Source organism: Eulemur rufifrons, chromosome 7, assembly GCF_041146395.1.
Source record: "Eulemur rufifrons isolate Redbay chromosome 7, OSU_ERuf_1, whole genome shotgun sequence".
NCBI classification, from domain to species: Eukaryota; Metazoa; Chordata; class Mammalia; order Primates; family Lemuridae; genus Eulemur; species Eulemur rufifrons.
Window position 1 is genome coordinate 249305989 of NC_090989.1, and position 19631 is coordinate 249325619.

The following is a 19631-nucleotide window of genomic DNA, read 5'->3' on the forward strand; positions in this document are numbered from 1 at the left end:
CTTCCTACTTCCTTCAATGTTTATTTGCTGTCATGAAATTGACTCTGTACCTCTAGTTTTACTTTTCCTTACTATTCCTTATAGAGATTTGAATTTAGTGGGAAGTATTGGACATATTCAGAAAGTAAACATTAAAAAAAATAGAGGTAGATTAATTAGAAAACATTACTACATTCATTTCACTTCAAATATTATTTTTCTTTATAAAATTCCTTAGTTTCAAAGGATACTGTTATTATTCAATTTTTTCGTCTACATGAAAATGTTAGAAAAACATGAGCAAAATGTCAATGTGGTTCTTGAAATCCTACGTGGTTTCACACTGGCCCAAAACTAAAATCTTTCTTCTCATGGCATGCAAGAGTGTGTACAGCCAGCTCCTGCAACAGTCTTGTTTCCTCTCGCCTATATTCCAGTTATATTTTCCTTTTTTGTTGAGGTCCATTTCCTTACAAACAATTTCCCTGATACCAATAACACATCTATTCCCACTCTCTTGCCCCCAACATCCTTTATTTATCCTTCAACATATGCATCACAGTGTGCAATTCTTTTTGAGATAATTTGAAAGATTATTGCATTCCACTAAAATATGAAAGCCATGATCAATAAGCTATAATAGTTTTACAATCAATTATCCAAACCTGTATTATTTCTCCAAAGATTGTAGAAATTTTGTAATGTTGAAAATGGAAAATAAAAATAAAAACAAAAGATATTTAATTCACTGCTTTAAATAATCCACAATTTGAGCCTAACTGTTGACTTTGCCTCTTTGCCTCACCTACTTGAAGTCCTGATTACAATAAATCTAAGGGGAAATTCCAGACTTTGCCAAATGCATTTTAACACCAAGAAAAAGAAGATCATCAAGGAGGGATTCTTAAAAGTACTAAGGATCTGACCTTTGGTTATATCAAAAAGAGTTTCACTTTTATCTCAAGGTCCCCAAGGCCTGACAGCAATTCTCTTGACCTGTCACTTATCTTTCTCTCTTAAATAAATTAAGTATTGCTGTGACTGTTGGGGACTGTCATCTTTTCTTCTTCACAAGCATGTATCAGATCAAGAGTTTTTAAAACTAGTTTTGCTTTGACCTTCCAGAAGATGACATATTTGAAGAAGTCATTGTGTAGAGGGGCACAGCATTCTCCTCGTTACTGAATTTATAATGAAATATTGATTTGACTCCTTTGCCTCGTGTTAAACTATATTTTTTCTAACTGATTTTCTTTGTTTTACAAAAGTATTCTAAATAGTGTGAAGGTAAGTAAAACCTATATATTATCACATCAGAATATTGTTTAGGGGAAGAGATTATCTTTTATTTAACTACAATGAATAGTTAAATATTTTTCATTCAGCATTGAAAAAGCAGTTCTGAAAATAGAACTCTTAAATATAAAAGTAAAATTTAAGAAAAATATTTTTTCAGGGGGAGAGGGACCAAGAGCAAACTAGAAACAGCTTGCACAATGCCGATCTTGTGGAGAGGATCAAAAGTGATGAATAGATACCCATCTTTGGATCAACCATCTGAGTGAGAGCACTGGAAATCCACAGAGAGGAGACAGGGCTAAAGTGGAGAAGATAGAAGTGGGATGACCTGTTCTGCAGGACCGGAGATAATTAGGGAAGGCACTCAATGTGTGAGAGGGGCAGAAAAAAGAATCCCAGGCTCCACGTTTCCTCTGAGCACACTGTAACAGGAGTGGTGGGAAGGCCCCTCTACAGCAACAGGCCTCTGAACTGACACAGAGACCTGACTGTAGGATGTGCAGCTGCATTGCTCCAGAAAGAAGGGAGAGCTGGCTTGTGAGTCCTGGGCACTGCAGCTGGTGCCATTGTAACATCCTAACCCAGGAACTCTACTTTTGCCCAGGAGTCAGATCTGTGACTTCTGCCTCCCCCTTGACCATGCTGGGCAGAAAGGGAGCAGGGAATCCCAGTGCTTATATTGTTCCCTGTGGGCAGGGGACAAGCACCCCCACTGCCAATGCTGCCAGGGGCCCTGAGCAGAGCAAGAGACCACAGGCCCAGTGTCCATTGCTGTGGCCTGGGTAATTCTGCTCAAGTGCACTTACAACACGACCCAAGCAGAGCATGTGCCCATAGCCCTCAGTACCCACTGCCCACTGGTAAGGCAGCTGGAACCCCACTTCCTTCACCCTGAATGGGACAAAAGCCAGTGCTGCTGCTGCCTTTGGATCTGGGTGGACTGCATACCATGGACCCGCACTGTCCTGTGCAGGCACCGCAGGTGCCATGCCCTACATATGCCCTGCCCCTGCTACATGCCCTGCCCCATAGTTGACCCCCATGTATGAGTGCCACACCCACAATCCTGCTCCATCCTGCACTGATCCCCTGTGGCTCCACTCTGTGCCAGGGTTTTGCTCCACCCTGCATGTGAGCAGTGACCTGCTTGTCTGTCTCTACAGAGACCTTTCAAGCCAGAAGGGAGTGGGGTTCCATTTGTATTCTTCTTAAACAAAATAATTGTCAGCCAAGAATTCCATACCCTGCAAAACTAAGTTTCATAACTGCAGGAGAAATAAAGTCTCTCCCAGAAAAGCAAACACTAAGGGAATTTCTCACCACTAGACCTGCCCTACAGTAAGTGCTTAAAAGTGCTCTATAAATGAAACAAAGCAATCAATATCCGCCAGTGTAAAAATACCCAAAAGGGAAGGCCCACAACTCTTATAAAACAGTAGCACAAGGGAGAAAACAAAGCAACTAGTTATTATTCATCATGATAAATAGAACACTATCTCACATGCCAATACTAACATCAAACATAAACAGTATTAATGAGCCATTTAAAAGATACAGGCTGGCTAAATAGATGAAAAAACACACCCCCAAAACGTGCTGTCTCCAAGAAACCCATCTAATTCACAAGGATTCTTACAGTCTAATTTTGAGGTAAATGGATGGAAAAAATTCCATGCAAATGAAAACTGAAAGCAAGCAAGAGTAGTTATTCTCATTTCAGATAAAACAGACTTTACGTCAACAATGGTTAAAAATAAAGATGGTCATTATATAATAATAGAATAATTAATTCAGCAAGAAGATATGACAATACTAAACATATATGCACCTAACACAGGAAATGCCAGATTCATAAATCAAATACTACTAGATCTAAGCAAAGAAATAAACAGCAACACCATAATTGCTGGGGACCTCAACACTCCACTGACAGAACTGGACAGACACTGAGACAGAAGATCAACAAAGAAACACTAGACTTAAACAGGACACTAGAACAAATGGGCTTAACAGACATCTACAGAACATTCTACCTAAAAACTATAGAATATACATTCTTCTCATCAGCACATGGAACATTTTCCAAGACAGACCATATGTTAACCCACAAAACAAGTCTCAGCAAATTCAGAAAAATCAAAATCATTCCATGTATCTTCTCAGATCATGGTGGAATAAAACTAGAAATCAACACCAAGAGAAACTCTCAAATTACACAAAGTCACAGAAATTAACCTGCTGCTGAATAATCAGTCAATGATGAAATTAACATGGAAATCAAAAGATTTTTTTCAAATTGTGTGTCAATCATGACAAAAGCTCCAAAATCTATGGGACACAGAAAAATCAGTTTTAAGAAGGAACTTCATAGCCTTAAATGCTTACATCAGAAGGTTGCCTGAGGGACTGGTTTCTGTCTCAAAAGTCTTAGAGTGCTGAGGTCATACTGTATTTGGTAGATGCCTGAGGACCACTGGAAACAAAAGTGAATTGGGTAGCTTGCAGCTGCTTCACAGGACCCTTAGTGTTGTAGATAGAGCCAATACAACTTAGCAGCCTCTTCCTCAGGGAGAGAAAATGAACGATGTAACATATGTTCAATGTTCTGGCTATTTAGGGACTGCTTGAGGGAATGGTATCTGTCTTTGCTGACCTGACATACTCTGTAAGTCTAGGGGATGCTAAGAATAAATAAGAGCTGGGTGGTGTTTGGCAGCTCCAGAGAACGTGTAGTACCACAAACAGACACCAGAGAAAGCAAAATAGTGTGACCTGAGAAAAGAAACTAGGTAAATCCCTCTAATCGGGAATTTATTTGCACAAGTTCAAGGAAGATATATTTTCAGAAAAAGATTTTAGAGGTCCCTAGGATCACTATCCAGGTGATTGGTGAAAGTCCTTTCCTGTATGAAGACAATCCATAGAATCTGGGAGAGGTGGCTATTTTTTCAAAAGCATAAATTCCAACACAAAGTTATGACACATGAAGAAACAGGAAAATATGACCCAAACGGAGTAACAAAATAAATTTCCAGAAACTGAACCTAAATAGATGAAAGCCCATGAATTGCCTGACAAAGAATTCAGAATAACTATTACAAATAAGCTCAATAAAATCAGGAAAATAAAGTATAAGTAAAATGAGAATATTGAAAATAAGAAAGAATATATAAAAAAGAGTCAACTAGAAATTTTGGAGCTGAAGAATACAATAACTGAATTCAAAAACTCACTAGAGAAGTTCATCAGTAGAATTCATCAAACAGAAGAAAGAAGAAAGAAAATCAAAGAAAAGTCATTTGAAATTATCCAGTCAGAGGAGCTAAAAAAAAAAAAAAATGAAAAAGAGTGAAGAAAATTTAAAGGACTTTTTGAACACCATAAGAGACAAAAATATGCATTAAGGGAATCTCAGAAGAAGAAAAAGAGAGAGAAAGGGGCAGAACATTTATTTGAAGAAACAATGGCTAAAACTTTTCCAAATCTGAAACTAGAAATGGACATTGATATTCAAGATCCCAAGAAACTCCAATTGGAATGAGCTAAAAGGAGTTCATACTAACAGACATAATCAAATTGCTAAAAGCCCAAGACAAAGAGAATTTAGAAAGCAGAAAAAAAAAAAAAAAAGACTCACTGCATACAGTTGAGCCCATGTAAGGCTTTTAGACAGCGACACAAAAGTTTATGAAGGTATAAAGCTAAATGGTTATAAATACATAAACGAATATGGAATACTTTAATATTATAACAGAGGTGCATAAATCACTTTAATTCTGAAACAGAAGTTAAAAGACAAAAGTATAAAAATATCTATTATTATAAAAATATGTTAATGGATTCATAATATAAAGATATGTAATTTGTGACTTCAAAACTAAAATTATGTTTGTGTGTGGGGAGAAGTAAAATTGTAGAGCTTTTGTATGCAATTGAAGGTAAGTTTTTATTAGCTTAAAATAAACTGTTATAACTATAAGGTATTTTATGCAGACCTTATGATAACCACAAAGATTATACCTACAGAAGATATACACACAAGAAAGAGAAGGAAATAAAAGTATGTCAACACACTCACTCTCACACACACAACATTGACACAAGAAAGACAGAGAACAAAAAAGGGACAAAAAAGCTACATGATAGACAGAAAAAATTAAAGATAACAATATTAAATCCTTCCCTATCAGCAATTAACTTAAATATGAATAGATTAAACTCACCCATCAAATAACAGAGTGATAGAATATATTACAATACAAGATTCAACTATATGCTGTCTACAAGAGACTCATATTAGTTTTAAAGATGCATATAGACTGAAAGTAAAAGAATGGAAAAATATATTTCACAAAAATGGCAACCAGAAGAGATGAAGGGTTGCCATACTTACATAAGACAGAATAAACTTTAAGTCAAAAACTGTCACAAGAGACAAAGAAAGGCATTATAAAATGATAAAAGTATCAATACATCAGTAAGATACAACTATTATAAATATATATCCACCAACATTAGAGCCCCAAAATATATGAAGCAAATATTGACAAAATTGAAGGAAGAAATAGACAGCTATCTAATAATAGTAGGAAATTTCAATACCCTGATTTTGATCACAGACAGAATATTCCAGAAAGGTCAATAAGGAAACAGAGGACTTGAAAACATGATAAACAAAATGTACCTAACAGAGATATAGAACATTCTATCCAACAGCAGCAGAATATACATTCTTCTCAAGTACAAACAGAACATTCTCCAGGATAGATCACATGTTTTGTCAGTAAACAAGTCTTAACAACCTTAAGAAGAATGAAATTATACCAATTATCTTTTCCAACAACAATTGAATAAAAATAGAAATCAATTGCAGAAGGGAAACTGGAAAATTCACATGTATGCTGAAAGTAAACAACACACTCTTGAACAGCCAATAGATCAAAAAGAAAAATAAATAAATCAAAGGCAAGTTAGAAAATATCTTGAGAAAAAAGTATTAGGATTACAGGTGTAAGCCACCATGCTCAGCCCTTATTGTTTAACTCCCTTTTCTCTATATGACAAAATTATTTTTATTAACAATTTTGCAATAAGGAATAATTATTTTGTGGATTTTTTAGTTTAAAAACAATTAAATATATTTTATTTTAAATATATTATTTAAATTTAATGAAATATTTTATGTATGGTTTTGGTAGTGATCCCTAGAGACAGTATAAACCATCACTTAATATTTGCTTTGAATATCAAGACTGATGAGGCTATATACACAACAGAACCGTATGGGACAGTTTATTACTCACATAATTAAGTTTTCTTGGGAGAGCAGAGCAGTCTTACCAAGCTGGTCTGAAATGTCTTCAGATAGCAGGGAATGGATACTGGCTGGGGATTCTATGGTGACTAAGGAGTGGAACTGAGTACAGTTCACATACATAGGCAGGAGTTTATGTAATTTGAACTTCCAGCTGATGCCAAAGAAGAGAGTGCTCTTTCTTATCAACTTGCCCAAATATGAGTCAGAAGGGAAATAGAGGGGTTGGAGTGTAAAAGTAGTCAGCAGTTAAATATGAAAAGTGGCGTCAAACACATTATTACAGTGATCTTAAATTCAACTATAACAAACAAATATATTAAATATCCCACTTTACAATTGACTGTCATAAATTGTAAACACAAATGCAAACTTATGTGGTCACACAGAATAATAGAACTGAAGCAACCAACTTAAGCTCTGTTCTCTTTGAGTCTTTTTAAATGCAGTAATGCTTAAAGCAAGTTAGAAATATTCCACACCAGTAACATACTCTTAAAATTAACATGTATGTGTCACTCATTCTGCATGTTGTCTGAAGCCAACAGTGTAAGTGAGAATTTTCTGAATTAAACTCCATGTAGAATATATTTATATTAAAGCATTTGTAATAAAAATGTAATGCTTTAAAGTTTAAACATATTATTTTTAAAACTCCACATTAACTAAAACAATTAAAACTTAGACCCACAAAATATTTCTTTTGGAAGATGGGTATTTTATCACTAATACTGTTTAGTATTGTGTACACATGGTTCTACTAAAAAGCAAATCAACTTTTAGTTTGTTTTACACTTTTCGAATTCTTTACAAACATTGCATCCTCTCCTTGCCTGTGCCAGGGTAAATCAGTGTAATATCTCTGTCCTTGCTACTCCTGTGGGGGATAAAGTCTTCGTTTTACTATGAGAAGACAGGCATCAAATGGTATTTAGAAACATACTGAAGAAAGAGTAGCATATTTATTGTTTGAACATAACTTATGATGGAAAGAATGGGTAAACCAGAGGGTTGAGGGCCAGCACACATCTGAGCAGGAAAGGGGCCACCAGTGACAAAGGAGGCAATCAGAATGTGCTCTGGAACACAACACACCCGGTTCCTAGATTTATAATTGTGCTTCAGGCTAACATGATTATGTGAGCACCACGAGGATCTGCCAACTACATCAATGTGTGTTCATTTATCCCAAAATCTGTGTCTGACACAACATAAGGAGCTCTAATGCATTATCAGCGTGATTCTGTTACTCAAGCTATAATTGACTTATTTTTTTGTTACTGTCCTACCACTAAACTATCTGAAAAGCATAAAATGGTTTCTTATTTATGACTGATTAAAAGTAAATCCCAGGGAATTAAGAGTTTTTTTTAAGGAGATAATGTTCTTTCAACCATAACTACTCATCTGCAGTTTCTATCTCATTATTTTTTCTCTCAAGTTGTCAGTCTGGCTGACAGAGTCTTGTCTTCATCATTCCACCTCAGGGATGAAACTTTCAAGGAGGAAATTTTTTACAGAAAACTTTTTATACTTCTGCCCACTAAAGAAATTTCCAAATTATCAGGTCAACCTTGACAGTGTGTAATCCGTTAATCTAGGTGGTCTTGGGTACAAAAAGATGGAGCAGACGCAGACCCTCTCCTCACAGGCCAAAGGAGAACTTTCCTTGGAAACTGTGCTAATATTCACCTCAGTCTCCATAGACTTGGATAATGCGAATTGGCATATGCTGATTTGTCAAGGATGGTCAAGTACCTTAAAAATGTGTATTCCTTATGAATTACAGTTTCGCATTTGTAAATTTATCCTTTATGAGAAAAGAATTACAAATATGTGCATAAATTTAGCTACAGAAATACTCATTAAAACATCAGAAACATTCCAGTTGACATATCCAGCTGTCAATTCTTTCCATGTGCCAGAAATGTCTCCCAGTACTCATTCTGCAGAGGCATCGAACATGTCAGGACCTTGCCTAAGATCAAATACCTGGAATATACAGGGCTAGACTGTGTCATAGGATCTGCGTGGTTAGCTAGTATGTTCTTAGCCCAGTTCTGCACAAGGATAGCACTTGGAAAAACTCTTACAGACGTTGGCCTAGGGAAAGAATTTATGAGGAAGACCCCCCAAAGGCAACCACAGCAACAACACAAATAAATAAATGGGACTTGATCAAATTAAAAAGCTCTGCACAGTCAAGGAAACTATCACAAGAGCAAACAGACAACCTACAGAATGGGAGAAAATATTCACGTGCTACACATCTGATAAAGGGCTGATAACTGGAATCTACATAGAACTCAGAAAACTCAGCAAGAAAAAATCAAACAACCCTCTCAAAAAGTGGGCAAAGGACATGAACAGAAACTTTTCAAAAGACAGACTTATGGCCAACAAACATATGAATAAATGCTCAGCATCTCTAATCATCAGGAAAATACAAATAAAATCCACAATGAGATATCACTTATCTCCAGTGAGAATGGCCTTAATGAAAAAGTCCCAAAACAATAAATGTTGGCGTGGATGCGGAGAGATAGGAACACTCATACACTGCTGGTGGGACTGTAAAATAGTACAATCTTTATGAAAAGTAATATGGAGATACTCAAAGAGCTAAAAATAGAAATATCATTTGATCCAGCAATCTCACTACTAGGCATCTACCCAAAGGAAAAAAAAGGCATTCTATACAAAAGACATCTGCACTAGAATGTTTATAGCAGCACAATTTACAATTGCAAAGGTGTGGAAACAACCCAAGTGCCCATCAATACACGAGTGGCTTAATAAAATGTCATATATGTATACCACAGAGCACTACTCAACCACAAAGAAACAATGATGACCTAGCATTTCTTGTATTACCCTGGATAGAGCTGGAGCTCATTCTACTAAGTGAAGTATCCCAAGACTGGAAAAACAAGCACCATATATACTCACCATCAAATTGGTATTAACTGACTTAATTGACCAACACTTAAGTGCACATATAGTAGTAACTTTCATTGGGTATCGGGGGCAGGTGGGAGGGGAGGAGGGGATGGGTATATTCACACCTAATGGGTGCAGTATGCACCATCTGGGGGATAGATATGCTTGAAGTTCTGACTCGGGTGGGGCAAAGGCACTATTTGTACTCCTGTAATATGCTGAAACAAGAAAAATAAAAAATTTAAAGTTTAAATAAAGAAAGAAAAAAAACATAGTCAAACACAATACTCATAAAGGAAATGAAAATTAAAGACATGGTAGAATACCAATACACTGTGAGACACTGCTACGGTTTGGGTATTTGTCTCCTTAAACCTCATGATGAAATTTGCTCCCCAATGTTGGAAGAGGGGCCTAATGGGAGATATTTGAGCCATGGAGGCATATCTCTCATGAATAGATTAGTGCCCTCCTTCAGGGGTGAGTGAGTTCTCACTTTGTTAGTTCCCTAGAGAGCTAGCTGTTAAAAAGAGCCTGGAACCTCTCCCTTTTCTCTTGATTACCGTCATGCCATGTGATCTCTGCACACATTGGCTCCTCCTCACCGTCTCCTATGAGTGGAAGCAACCTGAGGCCCTACCAGAAGCAGATATCCAAACTTTAACTTTTCCAGCCATCAGAATCTTTTTTTTTTTTTTTTTTTGAGACAGAGTCTCACTCTGTTGCCCAGGCTAGAGTGAGTGCCGTGGCGTCAGCCTAGCTCACAGCAACCTCAAACTCCTGGGCTCAAGCAATCCTCCTGTCTCAGCCTCCCGAGTAGCTGGGACTACAGGCATGCACCACCATGCCCGGCTAATTTTTTTCTATATATATTTTTAGCTGTCCATATAATTTCTTTCTATTTTTAGTAGAGATGGGGTCTCGCTCCTGCTCAGGCTGGTCTCGAACTCCTGAGCTCAAACAATCCGCCCACCTCGGCCTCCCAGAGTGCTAGGATTACAGGCGTGAGCCACCGCGCCCGGCCCAGCCATCAGAATCTTGCATTAAAGTAAATATATTCCCAATAGAAATAGGTATATACATTTTCATTTGCTTAAAACAAAAATATGAGTATTAATAGTAGTAATATTTACTATTATGTAAAATCTATAAACAGCTCCAAAATGCCCAGGGACAGCAGAATGGATTAATAAGATATGGCATGTTTGTCCAATGAAATGCTATGCATGACCAGAGTTAATGATAATATATACTTCAAAGTTGCTAAGAGAGTGAATTTCAAATGTCTCATGTAAAAAAATGATGGGTGAGATGATGGATATGTTAATTAGCTTGATTTAATCATTCTTCATTGTGTGTGTGTATATCATGCCATCACATTGTACTACATAAATATATATGATTATCATTTGCCAATTAATATAACATTGATGGAATGTTTAAGAAAATAAAATTTAAAAAATAAATACTATTCAAAAATTAAAATAAACAAACTATAACTTCACACAGTAATATGAATGAATCTCACAAATGTATAGTTAAGCAAAAAGAGCCAGGCACAGAACAATACATTCTGCATTTATGTACAGAGTTTGACATGGTTTCAGAAGTCATGCTAATAATTATCTCTTGATCCATGTACCAGAGATATAGTTGTATTTACTCTGTACAAATCCATTGATCTTAACACTTCTAATTTGTGTCCTTTTGTATATATGCATGCATATGTACACAGATATACTTTTCTTTGGAAAATAGATATAGTTTTCTTTGGAAAATAGTCAACTCTCTCTTGTTTAATTTCTCCTCTTTAAGTACCTTCATCTAGCTTTTTTTAAAATAGAAACTTTCTAAAGACATGATTGTTTTCCTTCTGCTCTTCACTGGAGAAACTGGAGCCATGAATGCCTACTAGGATACTGATTTTGTAAAGAAGGCATGATGTGATGTGATCCTAAACCAAGGTGGTAGTAGAGATTTTAAAAAGAAAAAAGCTATTATGAGAGAAAATGAAATTCCATTATAACATAATGGAAGCAGTAAGGGATAAAGGAGAAAAGTGGATTAAAACTAAATGCCTTCATCCTAAGGTTCCTAATGTGTTCAAGCTAATTTTGTTGATCAAACAATAAATTCACGCATATAGAATTTAGCATATAAATTTTCACCTTGCTATTCAGAAGCTGCATGTAAATAAATGGTCAATGTAGAAGAAGTTCTTATCATGAGGTCACTCAAGATTCCTGTGCACATTTCATACAATGTCCCTGCTTGTTAAATGTTTACCAAGTAAAAGGAATCCTAATGAGATCAGAAACGAATCAGGGATTCATCAAAAAGTTTTATTGAGAATATTTGTGACTTCAAGCACCAAAATAGCATTGGTGTCTGTTAGAGTGTTAATATATTACACATAAAGTTCTTGCTAATCATATGTGATTATAGAAATTACATACCTATATACTAGCTATCATAAGCAAAGAGAATACACTGGAAATGTAGCTCTCTCACCAATGGTCTGTATTTTGTCATGCACTTATATAGTCATTCTAAAATAAAGGAGAGTAGAATTACAGCTAACAGATAGGGGAATATTGCATTAGAGACACATCTCAATGATCTTTATTGCTAAGCTCTGCTCTGTCTCTGATTTGATTTTTAGCAAAGCATGCTTTGCAGTCTCAGTGATGCACTTACATGTTTGAAGCAGATGACATTAGCTAGATTGCTTAAAGCTGCATTGTAACCTCAGAACAGCATTATTTCAAGAGACATCTTTCTTTATATACAAACACACGTAGTTTCATTAGATGACTTCACCTAGCTCTGCATTTTGCTTTGTGTTTTGTTAAAGGAGCCATGTGTTATCGTCACCAGAACAGCCGTGGAGGTATCACATATTGCAGATGATGAGGCAATTATAAAATTCATTTAGGGCTTCTGAAAAGGGTAAACAACAATATATTTACAACACACCAGATGGTAAATGGATATCATGTTTATTTTATATTTCCATGCTAAAATCTTCCGTACAATATGCATTCCACTCATCAAGGTGGTTTTAGGAAAAACATAGTGTGATTTCTTATAAAGGTCTTCTGGAATTTCTGAAACATTATGTAGTCAAAAATCTTTAGAATCACATATAATTACAACAAATTCATGTGAGTTGTCTTATTTGGTAACATTGTACTCAATAGATATCTCAGCAAAGCTTACTTTCATATCTATTGTCTTATTTAACCTCAAATTATGAGTATTCTTTCTTTAATAATGAGGATCATGAATAAGTATACTTGTAAGGTCAGTCTTTGCTCAATAATGGGCTTAGTTCTGATTCCACCAGAGACATTTCAGAATGTCTTTTAGGCTGCCCTCTTAGGCTATGTGAGCTCTTTTTAAAAATTGTTAGAGTAGTTTTTTCAACAAATAGTGTTGAGACAACTGGATAATCACATGCAAAAGAATGAAGTTGGACTCTTAATCCACACAATACAAAAAAAAAAAATTAACTGCAACTAGATCACAGAGCTAAATGTAGGAGCTAAAGCTATAAAACTTCATTAAGAAAGTGAAAGGATAGCCTACAGAATAGAAGACAATATTTTCAAATGAAATTTCTTACAAGGGACTTATAGCCAGGATATATAAAGAAATCTTACAACTCAACAACACAAAGAGAAATAATCTAATTTTAAAATGACCAAAAAAGATTTGGGTAGACATTTCTCCAAAAACATACAAAAGGCACATGAAAAGATGCTCAACATCATTAGTCATCAGTTAAATGTGAGTCAAAACCACATTGAGGTGCCACTTTACCCCCACTACAATGGCTATTAAGAATATAAAGAATGTTGATAAAAATGTGGAGAAATTGAAACCCTATATATTGTAAAATAATACAGCCACTTTGGAAAAAGTTTGGCAGTTTCTCAAAATGTTAAACACAGAGATGCCTATGACTCATCAACTCTACTCTTAGGTACATCTCCAGAGAATTAAAAACTTTTGTCCACATATAAACTTGCACAGGAATATTCTTAGTGACACTTTTAGAGTAGCTAAAAATGGAAAAAACATAAATGCCAATGTATCAACAAATGGACAAACAAAATATGATATAGCCACATAATGGAATGAGGTACTGATATATCCTACAACATAGATAAACCTTGAGGAGATTATGCTATGTGAAAGAAGCCAAACATAAAATAATACATTATTCAATTTATATTAAGTAAATACTCAAAATAGGCTAATTCAAAGAGACAGAAAGTAGATGCACTGTTCTCTCCATATCTGATGGTCTTCTATGATCAGGCATTTTACTAAGGGCAGCAAATAGAGGCATGTCCTTGTCCAATAGTGTCTAGTCTATAAAAACATAACACATACATAGTTTTCTTTCCTTAACAACATATATTATTATCTATATATGGTAGAGCAAAAATGAATGTATTAGTCCATTTAATTTGTCCGAGGTTTCTGGTGGATATGCTAGCTAAGCCCAAGCTGCAATTTAATTTTGATTAAATAGAAAACTATTCTCTCCATAGCTCCCACTACATTGAAACAAGAAAGGTAATTTTTAAAAAGTTCATTGAGGCAAAGTGGAAACCAAATAGTCCCAAATGCTTATAAAACTTAGTGATGGGCGTTTTGAACATATAATCAGATAATTTTAAGAGACTAAATTAATGAATGCATCTCTATTTATTAATGGCTTATAACAGCATGGTGAATATATCTGCTTGTTGTTATAGAAACAAGAACATATTTTCTTATGCACACATTATATTTTCCTGGTTTTATAGGTTATATCAAGGCTGAATTCTTTTTAATGTTAGACAGAGGCATCGATTTAGAGATCTGCAGACTTACCATACCACCATTGTGTGGTTACTTTGAAATGGTTATTTCAAAGCTAAGATTTTCTTTTGCTGTAATTGTAACTTCTTAGAGTAGATTCATAGTTGAGACATATCTGATTATCACTAGAGTTGGAGCAATATTAATATCACATGCTCTTGCAACCAGAAAGAGGAGAAGAGTAGTTCCATCTAGGGATAGTGCTTTTAGAACCTGATATGAAAGGGAACAAATAACTGCATGAAATTACAGCAAAGCATATGAGTTAGATTACAGGCCAGACAAAGAATTTTCAAACCATCTAAAGAATTTTCTTCTGCCACAGTCCAGGAACTTTTCCACTGTTTAGAGTGACCTATACAGAAGTTTTAAAATTAATTCTAGGAAAACAATATCTATAGCCTTCCACAATACTCGTTTTCAAGACTGCCAATTGCCAAAATTTTCAGCTAGTCAAATTTGTCTTTGAGATTCTGCATCTTATCTGCAATGGCCTATTGCTAACTTTGTCCATCAGCCCCGTGAAACATGCAGGGCCATAAGCGTGCCTAGAAACCTTTGCTATCATCTCCTGGGTATCTCTATAACGCAGAACCACAAGAAAAGGCACTTACCTGGCCTCTGGCCTGAAATAAAACATACTCGCTCCCTTTTTCTTAGACCAAATTATCCCCTAGTTGGCAGATAATGAATAGGTCAATTAATCCAAGTTAATGTGTTAATGGGGACAGTGGGAAAACTTTCATTATATCAAAGCTTGGAAATAGGGCCAAATTATGTGTTCACTATAGATGACGTTCACAGTAGATACAGTATAAAGCTCTTCATACAATCATATAACTGACTTTTAACAGGAACTGCACCCCGAACAAAATCATTTTGTTAGGGGATCCTTTTCAATGTTCCTTTTATCACAATGTTCCATCTAAGTCCTTGTTCCTCCCACTCCTGCTTGTATTATAGAACTGTCTAAAACACACACAAGCACACAGATATGCTTGTTAGGTTAATGTGGTCTTTGAGCATTCTGTTTAAGGTTTCCATTTACTCTTCTTAACACTTTTCTCTCTTCCCCTTATTACTATTTTCTCTCTCTCTCTCACTTTTTTTCTCTCATTCCTCCATCTAGATAGTGTAAATAGCAATAGAAATAGTAATATTAAATAGCAATACTAAATAGTAATAGTAAATAGAAATAGTAATAGTAATAGTATAGTAGAATAGTAAATGGAAATAGTAATAGTAATAATTCTACTCTCCAAGGTTTCCCTATTTTTTATATTTTTTAAGTCATACATGACTTTTATCATTTTAGTGAAGAGTCAATAGGCAGTATTGTAGGTAGCTTAGCTGGAATTAATACAATCACATTTGTGGATAGAATAAGAAATAGTATTTTAAGTTTATTTGATTTACTGCTGGTGCATGAAAAGAGACTACAGATATTTATACAGAAAAATAAAGTACAATTAAAAAGCCTTCAAAATCAAATATTACATTTTTATGTTCTCAATTAATTATTTTATTGAGCTATCTGATTCATACTAGGTATCTGTCTCCTTCTCTCTCTCTCTCTCTCTCATACACACACACTATAATTCTTGCCATGAATTTAAAGTAGTTATGACAGCAGACACAAAGATTATAGAAACAAATAGATATCCAGAGCTGCACAACTAAAGAATGCACAAATACTAAGCATAAAGCAAGGGGAAAGAATATCTAAAACAAAGAATATATTTAAATATTCAAAGGTTTTAATTAAAATTTATAAAAATAATTTTAAAATCAAGCAAAACAAAACAAAAACAAAAAAATTATGTTTGTGTCTCCATCCCTTAAATTATATATTAAAATATGTTAAATCTCTAAATTTTTAATGAAGGAATTTCCTCTTATAACTTTCTAGAACAATTTTATCCTATTTTTTCTTATCTCTTATATCCAATCAGTGATCAATCCTTTAAGTTCAATCTTCACACTGTATCAAATAATTCCTCCCTTGCTCGCCTGTAATCCAAATCACCATCACTGCTTACCTGTACTCCTTCATTTGCCTCCGAAATGCCCACCTCCACCATCATCCAAGTGGCAGCCAGAGAAATCTTCAGAACATATATCTGGTCATTCACTCCACAGCTGAGAACTCCTCAGTTACTTCTCATTACACTGTTAATAAAAGCCAAACATTTAAGTTCAGTCCATACAAGAAGCTAAATTCTAAATAAGTTTGTCAGCTCCTAACTTTCTCTCTGCTATCATCTTCTTTCCACACATGATCTTACATTGACCTGTCCATTCCCCCTTCTTTTTTTCTGGCTGTGCTTCAATTTGAATTTTCTCTGTTGATCTGTCTTCCAGTGAACTCATCTCATTTTCTCCTGCATCCAAGATTCTGCTTGAGATATTATATTTCATTCATAAAACTTTATATAATTTTAATACATTAAATATCAGGTGAAATTATCCATATGTTCATCTCTTTGTCATTTATTTACTCTATTTTGTTGAACATATTAACGATCATTCAAAGTCTTTGATAATTTTAAATCTAGATTTCTTTTGCATTCATTTTTATCTCTTTGTTTCTCTCATTTTCAGTAATATATTCCTCTCTCTTGGCATGTCTGTAAATTATTTTATTGCATGTTATACAGCATTTAAAAATTTTTTAAGGATACAGATTATATTACCTTTTTTCAATAGGGGTTCACCTTTTTTGCTACTGGGAAATGATCAATTCTACCAGGTCTAAACTAAATCAAGCCTCGGTTAAGCTTTTGTTAAGGCTCTGTTCAACCTTTGTGTCATCTTTGTTTCTGGAGTATAACTAAATTCATTTTTTTAAATGGAGAGCTTGATATGGGAACCCTTTCTCCAATGAGTCCTAAACTATAATCTCTGACTCTTTGGTGGCAGTGCCGGAATATTAAAAATAAACAAACAAAAACCTCTGTTCTTATGTTCACATACTTTCTGTTTAGACCTTTCAGGTTCCTTTCCAATACAACTTTATAATTTAGCAAATAACTTCAGCGAAAATTTATCAGTGTGCTTGAGGCCCTGCAAATCTTTAATATATTTACTCTACTTCTGTCAGACCATTAAAGTATTTGCTGGAATCTCTGTCCTGTAGCATTGCTCTCTGCTGAGTCAAAGCTCGATTCTCAGCCACTTGCTGGTGTTGAGAGCACTGGTAATTTTCTTTAGAAAAAGAAGCTCACCAACATTTCACCAACAAATCTGTGTGCTTCAGTTTTCTTCAGTATCTTACTCTATCTTCAATAGACACACTTAAGGGCAACACTAAATATTTTCAAGACACATACAGAGTGCCCAGTAATTGCTAGTTATTACTTTACTACCACTACTACTATGCTATCGGTATCATTATTACCTCATTCTCTCAAACTACACCACCTTCTAGAATTGATGAAACAGAATTCAAAGCATTATTTTGAATAGCTCACTTTTTCATATCAAGTATATTACTATGAACAACAGAACCTCTAAACCTTTGAAAGTTCACTCTTCATTAATTGACATTTAGATAATAAGGTCACTCATGTAGTGTCTATTATGGGTTGTATCTTAAAACGAGTGAATAATATGGCTTTCATTTTCCTTGTTTGAGTGTCATAAAATGTTTTCTGGCTATTTCTATCTGATTATACAAAAGAACACAATGACCTACATTTAAAGAACTTTCTCTGCTCTAAGGATTGCAGCCTTCAGTGATACAATTCAGCAAGTTCTACATGACACTTTGCAAGATATGTCACAGTCAATACATCATAGTGTAGATTTTTCATGGTTATTATTAAATCCCCTAAAACCATTGACTCATGCTGTCCTTGACATAATAAACTTATTGTTCTTTAAAAAGTTACGATAGATGTGAAGTAAACCAGAATTATGCTTGCAACTTACATTTCAATCTTTGACACAGAAAAACACTTTTCTCCCAAGTTCAGTACATCTATTTATTGTTAACACTTCTCTCTTCTAGAGCTCAAAAAGTAGCAGTTGGTAGAAATAATTTTTTTTTCTTTTCCTGTTGCTATTCTACACAAATTGTTAGTCATAGTATAAAAGGTGTACCATTTTCCCAGGAAGTAAATTGAAAAACAATAAACCTTGGTGTAATTGAACTAATCTTGGGGTAAGTGAACTCCAAAACTAACTGATAAATCTCACCTGAGCATTAATTACCACCCATGAGAAATTCTGATGAGTAGATAAGAAATGGATGTGGTATGAGACAGTGTTATATGTTTTGCTACTGGCATTGAGAGGAGATTGTTACCATAGGTTTTAATGTTAAGTAAGAGAAAGTTAATTTCTTAAATTGTCGCAATTGCATCACCTAATCTTCTAAATTTATTCTGAACACACAAATGCCTTAGATATCTAAAATACTGATCATCAATCAGTCTATCCAAATATATTGTTTTATTATTAGTGACTCTCTATGGATCCCAGAGTTTTAAATATCCATTACCATAGATCTTGCCACATATAGAAATAGCAATATTATAATCTAAACTGCAAATCCTAGCACGACCATTAACTGTGTGAACTCTGCTTACTTAAACTCTGTGCCTCAGGTTCCCCAGAGAGATGCCAGTGGTTTTACTAAATGAAATTTTATATCATCAGCAAAAGTACATATCAGGCTACAGTATATGAACCTAATAACAATTACACTACAATAAAAGTTAGCTTTCCCACTGATTTCTAATGCATTACAGTATATGACATGCATGTATTACTTTTTTTCTTTGTCAACTCTGGAGCTGCAGTGATAACTTTTAAACATACTTAATAAGTTTATTAACCACATATGGTCAATATTAGAAGGAAATGATGTTATGCACTTTAAATACTTTGCAGCCATTATAAATGATTACCAACTAAAAAATGGAAATAAACCATTCTTGCAATTGTTATCTGCCTATGCAAAATTATAATCTGATTTATAAAATAACATAATTTGTCCCTATACAAAGATGAAAACTGAAATTAGCCAGTGATACATTGTGACACCCACTCTACCAGGCATTTTCACATCTATTACTTCATTTAATCTTAACAAGAAATATCTGTGCTATCAATAATTACTTCCACTAGCAAAATGAGATAAAAAAAAAATTACCATATGTTTAAGCAGTTTACTGAAGAACATACATGTTGCAATTAACTGAAGTGGAATTCCAATCCTGATATA